The 11,015-nt window shown below is 33.6% G+C and overlaps 1 long non-coding RNA gene across 1 annotated transcript; it reads left to right on the top strand.

Annotated features, from left to right (window-relative positions):
* Window positions 1-2,983: 2,983 nt before the first annotated feature.
* On the top strand, window positions 2,984-5,833 carry LOC111714661 (uncharacterized). The gene is made up of 3 exons (XR_002768030.1): window positions 2,984-3,346; window positions 4,106-4,149; window positions 5,585-5,833. It is a non-coding gene; the product is annotated as an uncharacterized LOC111714661 (long non-coding RNA).
* Window positions 5,834-11,015: the final 5,182 nt, after the last annotated feature.

Here is an 11,015-nt window from a genome sequence, read left to right as displayed (position 1 = left end):
ATGTAAAATTTGACACATTCCATTTTAAAGAGATAGTGCTTCTCTGGACATGGGTATTTCGTTCCAATAATTACTTTTTTTGTGAACATTTACATGATTTGTACACTTTGAACTCCCTTTCAGGCTGAAAGGGACTAACAAAATTCATACCGAGAGGTTCTCTAAATTCCCCTATAATATATATTATATTCTCTATGCTTATAACGCAAATTAGACAATAAATAGCCCAACTAGCATAGGGTTAAAATTACCCTAACACTTTTTTTCTTTTATAATTTACTATATGATTCGGTAAAGGAATTGAGTTTTTGCCACAACCTCAAAATTTCTAATTTCTATATCTCTGCAACCAATGGGTTTAACCCTTTGATATTTCAAACTTAGATTATTTGATCTAACAGAATTAATAGTTTGAAATATCTAAGGTCTACGACATCGGGTTGCCCAGATATAGGGATACGAATATTTGAGTTTGTGGCAAAAATGATAATTGTTCTCAAAGTTATCATTTTGGTAAAAATGGTAATCATACCTTTAGTTTATGAAAAAATGTGCCTACTTCTTTGCCTTAAGTTCAATTTTTTAATCCATATATCTTTGCAACCTGATGATATAGACCTCTGATATTTCAAATTTACATTATTTGATCAATTAGCATTCATTGTTTGAAATTTCAAAAGTCTACAATATTGGGTTGCAGCGATATTGAAATTAGAAAATCAGCGTTTGTGGGAAAAACTCAATTTCTTTACAGATGTTATTCCCCTACATTTTTCTATTGTGATTTGTAACATCAATCATATTTTCTTTTCTAAGCCGAATTATTAATACCATTTAGTATTTTTTTTAAATATAATGAATTAAAAAATGGGACTGTTCTCTTTAGAAACATTTATTTGCAAATAGCAATCCCTTAAAGGGACTGTAAACGTAATTTAAACACAAGAGATCCTTTGCTTTTCTTTAAAAAAAATTACCAATATCTTATTCTTGTGTTAAATTCAAAAATTCAAACGAATATATGTGTTTTCTGACACTTCTATAGAAAGCGAATAAAAATATTCTTAAAATATAAATCAGCTTAAAAACCAAATGATTAGAAATTAAAAGCGAGGATAATTCCGCGACTACACTTATCAGTCAAATGTTTAAACGGTACTGTTGTTAATCGGATAACCCTGGGACATGGATAACCCTGGGACAGGATAACCCTGGGACATGGATAACCCTTCATATCTTAGAGTATGCTGTGGACAGGAAGGCTGCGTTGCCAACAATATTTCGTTTCTGAATATAATAAGGGTAAGATAAGTTAGGATAAGATATATTTATTACTAACAACACATACATATAAATTTTATCATGTTAAAGGCAATAAATGTGCAACTATTTATTGTTTACAAATATGTACTATAGCAAATAGTGGACATTAGCTTACACTGTTTTAGGTTGTATCCCCACCTAATTAAAAAAAAACATTTAGACTCGGGATGTTGAATAGTTCTAGGATTTTAAAGTTTGCAATAAGTTAAATATTATTATAGTTAACAAGGTGCCATAAAAAAGCGTAAATTAATTTTCAGCTTGTAAGTTCTGTATGTATAAGATTAAGCATGTACAAAAATCTATATTTTGCAAGAATAGCAAAATGTTTTTTTGGACTTTGTGATGTAGGAATAAAATAGCATTTCTGACAAACTTTTTTTGAATATGACTACTGAGGCACTTCTTTTTAAATCAAGTGGAAGTTTATTCCATATTTTAAGAAGTGAATGAAAGGAAGATATTCTAATAAGCCCTTTTTCATAATGTCAATTTGAAAGTATTAAATTAATAACTACGCTTTTATAGCGCTTCACGCCCATCTTCTATTTCAATTGTGAGCATTTTCTCTTTGGAAACATTGTAAAACAAATCCAAAATAAAGTTTGCGGATTTTATAAACAAATTTTTGCGTATTTTCAAATTTAATGAAATTGAATTTTGATGGAGGCAAATTTTTAAAAATNTCATCCTTCTCATCCTTGTCATCCTTCTCATCCTTGTCATCCTTCTCATCCTTGTCATCCTTCTCATCCTTGTCATCCTTCTCATCCTTGTCATCCTTCTCATCCTTGTCATCCTTCTCATCCTTGTCATCCTTCTCATCCTTGTCATCCTTCTCATCCTTGTCATCCTTCTCATCCTTGTCATCCTTCTCATCCTTGTCATCCTTCTCATCCTTGTCATCCTTCTCATCCTTGTCATCCTTCTCATCCTTGTCATCCTTCTCATCCTTGTCATCCTTCTCATCCTTGTCATCCTTCTCATCCTTGTCATCCTTCTCATCCTTGTCATCCTTCTCATCCTTGTCATCCTTCTCATCCTTGTCATCCTTCTCATCCTTGTCATCCTTCTCATCCTTGTCATCCTTCTCATCCTTGTCATCCTTCTCATCCTTGTCATCCTTCTCATCCTTTATATTATTTTCATCTTTCTCATCCATCTCATCATTCTTATCCTTCTCATCCATCTTATACTTCATATCCTTCTCATCCTTCTCATTCTTCTCGTCCATCTTATACTTCATATCCTTCTCATCCGTCTCATCTTTCTCATCTTTCATATTATTTTCATCTTTCTCATCCTTCTCATTCTTCTCATCCATCTCATCATTCTCATCCTTCTCATCCATCTTATACTTCATATCCTTCTCATCCTTATCATCCTTCTCATCTTTGTCATCCTTCTCATCCTTCCCATTCTTCTCATCCTTCTCATACTTCATATCCTTATCATCTATCTCATCCTTATCATTCTTATCATCCTTCATATCCTTCTCATCCATCTTATACTTCATATCCTTCTTATCCTTCTAACTCTTCTAATCCTCCTAATTCTTCTCATCTTTCTTATCTTTCTAATCATGCTCATCCTTCGCATCCTTCTCATCCATCTAATACTTCATATCCTCTTCATCCTTCTCATCCTTCTCATTCTTCTCATCCTTCTCATTCTTCTCATCCTTCTCATCTTTGTCTCAGGTTAAGTACCGAGTGTTCTTAGTTGTAATTTGTATCTGAGAGTATCCATCGGAAATCCCGTTTTCGCAGGAAATTTGTTATTTTCAAGTTTTCAGAGGTTTTTCGTTCACAATAACCCTATGACAGAAGTCTAAAAGAGTTAAAGCAGGCTCGCTCTCTCTCTTGTAATTCAACCCGGCATGCGCGTGACTCCTTTTGGCTTCTCCTTCACCAGGTTATTTAGAACGAAAAACCTCTTGAAAATATCTGTATTGTTATTAATCTATGGCTCTCACTAACTTCTTATTCAGGGACCTGTTCCCAGATCCTGACGGATCTTATAGGTACAGGGGATGGGCACCGTTTGGGATTTTTTTTAAAACGATCTTATTCTGTCTTATTCTGTCTTATTCAGTCTAATTTTGTCTGATTCTGTCTTATTCCGTCTTATTCCGTCTTATTCCGTCTTATTCTGTCTTATTCTGTCTCATTCTGTCTTATCCTGTCTTATTTTGTCTTTTTCAGTCTTATTCTGTCTTATTCTGTCTTATTCCGTCTTATTCTGTCTTATTCAGTCTCATTCTGTCTTATCTTGTCTTATTTTGTCTTTTTTGTCTTATTCTGTCTGATTCTGTTTTATTCCGTCTTATTCTGTCTTATTCTGTCTCATTCTGTCTTATCCTGTCTTATCCTGTCTTATTTTGTCTTTTTCAGTCTTATTCTGTCTGATTCTGTCTGATTCTGTCTTATTCCATCTTATTCTGTCTTATTCTCTCTTATTCTGTCTTATTCTGNGAGCCGAGCGCTGCGGCTAGAACAGGCTAGGAAGCCGAGCGCTGCGGCCATGGCTGTGAAAATCGATAGAATATAGTCTTTTTAAGTTGAGAGAAGACGACATTAAATTAGTTTTATGATTCTGTTTTATTGAGGCATTTCCGTGTTGAGGCGTTTCCATGTCACCGATTTTATTACAATGTTTAAAGTCAGTTAAAAATGCGTGAGAAATAAATTGGTCAGAATAATTTATTTAAAAATAAATTATGAATTGGAATAAGTAGTTTTCATCTTTTTAAAATACGATCGTGCCCATCCCTACTTAACAGGGGTTACCAGAAGAAGAAATGGAGAAAGTAGATATCTGCTTAAGGTAAGCAGTAAAAACACTGTACAGTGTACAGGGTGTCCACACTGGACCAAACTGATCATCAGGTTCAAAGTTAGGGCACTCAATTTAAACTAGGGTTTTTTATGGATCTTTGTGGGTCCGTAAAGGCCTTGCGGAATAATTCCTGACACTGTGATTAAATAGTCTCAACCTCTCAAGAAAAAATCTATGAGAATATTGCAAATTACTTCTTTAAGCCCAAATAACAAAAATTTAACAACAAATGCTTTTTAGTGCTTAAATGTAAATGTAAAGGGCTACAGAAAAGCATAAGTGAGTTAGAGCTATAAAATTAAAGCCCAAGGAGTTGCGACACTTCAAAATCAGCCCTGTCTTAAAGATTGATAAGATTTTTTATAAGCAGGCTGAATCTATTTGAGCTGAAGCTGTTAAAAGTTATAAATGTATGTAAATGAACGGTGGAACCTTTCTTAATCCAAGTAAAAAAATAAATCCACCCCCGAGATGCTTTACAGAGCTGAGTGTGATTTTTCTAGATTATTCCACATGGCATAATCATCCCGTAAACTTTTTTAAATATTCATTCTTAGCTTTGTGCATTTTCAAATGAGGTAGATTTATTCAAAAATCATTAAGGAAAGTTCTGCGGTTTTGGCGGTCACTTTGATCTAGTGTGTTTCCCAACTTTAAACCATGCGGTCACTTTGGTCTAGTGTATTTCCCAACTTTAAACCTGGCGGTCACTTTGGTCTAGTGTATTTCCCAACTTTAAACCTGGCGGTCACTTTGGTCTAGTGTGTTTCCCAACTTTAAACCTGGCGGTCACTTTGTTCTAGTGTGTATGTCAATATTCATATTTTAAACGCATAAATGCATAAAAAAGTGCAAAATTTGTTCACAATTATAGAAATTGAAAACGTTTTTTAAAAAAAAAACACACAGGAGGGGGTGGAATACACCCCCCTCCCCCACTCCCATTGTGATAGGGTTAATAAACAAATTTTCTGGCTTGGATGAAGTAAAAACAGTTTCTTTTACTAAAAATAACGCAATACTTTTTTTGTTTCAGGAATGTAAATATTTTTTAAATGTTTTAATTGAAAGGAATAAAACAGCCTTTCAAAAGTTAAAATGCTGCAGCTTTCTCCCAATATAAGTTTAATCCATAAATTAAAAACAATACCAATAGAACACTACATTTCGTATTTTCAAGATTTAGTGGTTTTTCGTTCATAATAACCCTGAGGCAGAAGCCCAAAGGAGTTAAGCGCATGCAGTGTTAAATGACAAAGACAAAGAGAGAGCATGCACATATTAACTACTTTGGGCTTCTGCCTCAGAGTTATTTTTAAATCTTGAAAAGACAACATCTAGTGTTTTATCTGTATTTCTATTAATCTGTATCTAAATCGAATACCATTATTTAAAATCAATCAACATTTTGTGATTTATTTAGTGATTAATCTGTGTACCTCTACAGCAGCCTCTGCACTGTCCTCTAAAAGAGTTGCACTAAGTTCTATAATTACCATGTATATAATTTGTTTATAAATAAAAAATGTCTTCTTTATAGTGTATTGTACTATTAGTTTATGGGCTAATAACGTTTACCAACTTAGTAACATGTTTTTATGATGCTTTTGCTGTAGAAATTGCTCATTCCCCGATCTGAGGAGGGAGCGGGAGCCATGCGACCATGAGCACAGCAATATCCTGTTCGAACCCAGGTAGTTAGCAGAACCCTTTCCTAATTAACCCAGCGGAATGCTGACAAAAGACTGCTTAACAAATCCTTTAATTGATATTGACTTTAAAAAGAAAATAATAATTTATATATTCATTTATAGTTCATAAATATCCTAATTACATACTTTCTACACATTTTTGATGATTGGCGTGAAGGATTTAAATTTTAAATAAAGAGTTCCAATATACATTTATATGCATGGATTGTTCATATCATCTATTCATCACTGCGATCATTCGATTTTTAAATCTATGAAGACAAATAGAGTTTTAAAGCATTCAATGTTATCTTATACCTAAGAGGAGTATGGAAACTATTCCCGCTCCTTTTCCTTAATTTTTTTTTTTAAGTCAATAAACAATAAAAGTTTTATTTTTGAGTAGTCTTATGATGGGCTCGAAAAGGATTCCAGGGGGTTCGGGCAGGATTCTGTAACTACCTGGGTTCGAACAGGATATTGCTGAACTCAAGGTCGTATGCCCCCCCCCTCTGTCATCTGAGCATTTTCTAGTTCTAAAAACCTCTCGTTTTGGGAAGTTACTGCTTTCCTATCACAGCAAAGAGCAAAAGAACTTTTACCTAAAAAGAGTTAAACATTATCTTCATCACGTGGATTTAACGCTTCTGTCAATATTTCAGATAGCTGTGACTTGATCACAATTTGACCCCTTATACATAATTTTATAGCCTTTTTTCGAAACAGTTTTTTATTGGCGTATTCATTTGGAAAAAAAGTATAAAATATATAAATCTGTAAGTTTAAAGAGTGTAGAATTATAGACCAAAACACGTTTGATTTCAAATAAAAGAAACCGAATGCTTCTCTTTCTGGTTAGTTTGGGGTGTTATGTATAACCAAATGTTCCAAGTGACCGCCATAATTTTTGACACATATGAAAAGGTGTCGAATGTGCACTAATCTTGGGATAAAGAAGAATTTTTAAATACTAAGTATTGCAATAATTTAACAATAAAAGCATTAATAATTGTACAGAATATTTTAAGTATGGAGTAAATCTTGAAGTGTGATTCCGTAAATTAAGAATAACTTAATTGGCTCTATCAGATTGGATTGGAACATGGTAATCTTGTCCTCTAGGTTCGATCAGATCGGATTGGAACATGGTAATCTTGTCTCCTAGGTTCGATCAGATTGTATTGGAACATGGATATCTTATCTCCTAGGTTCGATCAGATTGGATTGGAACATGGTAATCTGTCTCCTAGGTTCGATCAGATTGGATTGGAACATGGTAACCTTGTCTCCTAGGTTCGAACAGATTGGATTGAAACATAGATATCTTGTCTCCTAAAATCGATCAGATTGGATTAGAATATAGTAATCTTGTCTCCTAGGGTCTATTAGATTGGATTGGAACATGGTAACCTTATCTCCTAGGGTCTATCAGATTGGATTGGAACATAGTAACCTTGTCTCCTAGGGTCTATCAGATTGGATTGGAACATAGTAACCTTGTCCCCTAGGGTCTATCAGATCGGATTGGAACATAGTAACCTTGTCTCCTAGGTTCGATCAGATTGGATTGGAACATAGTAACCTTGTCTCCTAGGTTCGATCAGATTGGGTTGGAACATAGTAACCTTGTCTCCTAGGGTCTATCAGATCGGATCGGAACATAGTAACCTTGTCTCCTAGGTTCGATCAGATTGGATTGGAACATGGTAATCTTGTCTCCTGGTTCTAGATCAGATTGTATTGGAACATGGTAATCTGTCTCCTAGGTTTTATCTGGTTGGATTGGAACATGGTAATCTTGTCCTCTAAGTTCGATCAGATTGGATTGGAACATGGTAATCTTGTCTCCTAGGTTCGATCAAATAGGATTGGAACATAGTAATCGTGTCTCCTAGGTTCTATCAGATCGGATGGGAACATAGTAATCTTGTCCTCTAGGTTCGATCAGATTGGATTGGAACATGGTAATCTTGTCTTCTAGGTTCGATCAGATTGGATTGGAACATGGTAACCTTGTCTCCTAGGTTCGAACAGATTGGATTGAAACATAGATATCTTGTCTCCTAAAATCGATCAGATTGGATTAGAATATAGTAATCTTGTCTCCTAGGGTCTATCAGATTGGATTGGAACATGGTAATCTTGTCTCCTAGGTTCTATCAGATCGGATGGGAACATAGTAATCTTGTCCTCTAGGTTGGATCAGATCGGATTGGAACATAGTAATCTTGTCCTCTAGGTTCGATCAGATTGGATTGGAACATGGTAATCTTGTCTCCTCCTAGGTTCTATCATATGGGATAATGAAACAAGTTTGTTTAGTATCTCAGTAGACATATAATGAAGAGCTCTAAAGTTCCACAAGACTTAAAAGAAATTATGATTATCTATCTTCTTCAAGATTAATATTTATAAAAAACGGAACTAATTATTCAGATTTAAACGTTATCACATATGTAAGTAAATCCATTTTTAAGTTCCGCTAAAAGGGATTGTAAGCGTAATTTCAAGTGACCATCCAGTACTAGAGAAGCGTGTTCAATTCACAACTGTATCTTTTAAATCTTTGTCCGGACAACGATGATGTAAATAGAAAATATCCTCTGTATAATCCAAAGATTGAGTGCTGAAAGAGGAGACTCCTGATTAAAGTATAAAAGCGGCGCTCTGTGCTAATGTACACTTGCGCGGTTTCTTAGCACTTAGTTTTCCGCTTTATAAATTAAAATATCTACAAAATCAATAATCAAACTAGAGTTTAAAGGGTATTGTTATAAAACGGACATGCCACTCTATAAATGGTAGGTCATTTGAAATTACGCTTACAGTCTCTTTTATTTATATATTTTCTCCAATATTCTAAAGTTTGAAAAATAAACCGGAAACCTGTGTTATCAAGAATACTTGGATCTAAGTAGAATACTTTTGCTCAACCTAACGTTAACAAATCAGTAAATAATTACAGTTACCTTCAAAGAACTAGAAATCAGAGACGACTGTACGGAATTTATTATGTCTGTTTTCTTATATTTACGATTCCCTGCCTGCAACTGTAAACTTGATTTTTTCTTTGCCAAATCATTAAATAAGCCATGAGATTACTACATGTAATGCATAACACTTAATTTAAACTTGGGATCGTCATATTTTAAGAGTTTCCTGTCGTCTTTACAGTCTCATCCTTTGTGTATGTATCTACAGAATTTCTGGAAATAAATGTTTATTTCATCAATATAGTGCGTGAATTCTTGTTGCACCAGCAAAATATCATGCTGTAGCATTAACGATTTTATATAATAACAGCTATCATAAAGGAAGGCAGAGGCGTATTCAGAGGGGAGCTATTGGGGCTAAGCCCCCCCCCCGGACCAGTGAAATCTATTGATTTCAGGGGGTTTTCATGCCCATACGGGTGCTGAGCCCCCCCCCCCCGGACAAATTCTTGAATACGCCCCTGAAGGAAGGTCATTTCTCAAATTTTTTCAACTGTTGATATTTGTATTGAAAGATTTATCTTGAACTACTGAATACCGCCCATTTGTCCGTTTTAAGACTAAAAAAAAACTTTTTCAATTCTTTCCAAAAAAGTTGTTTGCTTATAATATATTCAATTAATTTTCATGGGATTTTTACTTGTGTTTCAAGACGAATAATTTGATACCCATCTTATAAAGTTTAATTTTGACAAAATCTAAGTTTATTCTGTTTTAGCTTACATTAGTGATAGTGATAGTGATTATACAAAAAGATATTTTTGTAAAATGTATCAAAGAAAACTTTGGAACTGTTGCAAAGTGGATTTGAGCATTCTTATAAAATGGCACAAAAAATTATATAAAAAAGTTAGTTACAAACAACGTAAAGAGTTTTACTTTTCATCAATTTCGAAATATTTAATTGAGTAAAATTAGGAATTAAGTACTAACATTTCTAAAGTTTGGAATGAAACGATTTCAATGGTTCACAAGATATAGGGATTAGAAGGTAAACGGTTGAGTTCCGTTTAAGTTATATTCTAAATAATTTAAAGAAAAAATCTGAAAATGGAGGTAACAGAAAAACATGCTGATGAAAAGTCCAAGATTTGGAACGAAACAAATACTGTTTCTAAGAATTTAGATACTTCGCAGGAAAATTTAAATGTGGTTTATAAAAAACTTTCTTTAGCTTCTGAAAAAATAGCTTTTGAAGCGGATACAGGGTTCAAGAGAAAGGGTGAAACTATCTTTATTTAATAATGCAACTTTAAATTTAAAGTAAGCCTTATTTGATACAAGAGTACACATTAAAACTGTGTTTTATCAGGTATAAATTAGATAGCCATGTTTTTGTTTGTTTTAACTTAAGGTTTCTCTTCAAAACTTAGTTGCGTATTTTTCGGTTCAAACTCAATGACAAAAATATCAGAATTAAGCAGTTTCAAACAAAAAAAAATCATGGTATCTTCCACATTAAGGTTTCAAGGATACGATTGTGAATGGGGAATTTCTCTCTTTAAAACAAGTCTTATCCTTTCTGTGTTTTCAATTATTCCCAAAAAATGTGTTAATATATATAAATAAATGGTCATACCACATGAATTGGTTGCAGGGTGTAAATTTGGATTTAGTGCTTGGTGTTCCTATCATGTACTTTTTAACCTTTATCACTGTGGCCGGGAACATTCTAGGAATTTTATAATATTAATTTAATAATGTTTACACTTTTTAAACTGAAAACTCTAGTTTAGTCGGACGCACCAAAACGGGAATCATCTCTTTCAAGTAAGAATAATGAGGTTATATTTTGAACTTATTTGATGTTTAAAATTTTTTAACTTTTAGGGTATTTTTTGTTCAGCAAACATTTATTTTTGCTGGGTCTTATTTTGTGTGAATATTATATATTGTGTGAATATTATATAATCTACAAGTTTTGATCTCCATCTTTACGCAGAAAAAGCTTCGAAACTGTAGATCTAACAGGTATTATACAGGGAGTCTCAATAAACATTCCTTAACAGGTATTATACAGGGGTCTCAAAAAACATTCCTTAACAGGTATTATACAGGGGGTCTCAATAAACATTCCTTAACAGGTATTATACAGGGGGTCTCAATAAACATTCCTTAACAGGTATTATACAGGGGGTCTCAATAAACATTCCTTAACAGGTATTATACA

This window comes from Eurytemora carolleeae, unplaced genomic scaffold, assembly GCF_000591075.1.
Source record: "Eurytemora carolleeae unplaced genomic scaffold, Eaff_2.0 scaffold1588, whole genome shotgun sequence".
NCBI lineage: Eukaryota > Metazoa > Arthropoda > Copepoda > Calanoida > Temoridae > Eurytemora > Eurytemora carolleeae.
Note: the sequence above shows the minus strand (reverse complement) of the source record. Positions and strands in the feature narration are given on the sequence as shown.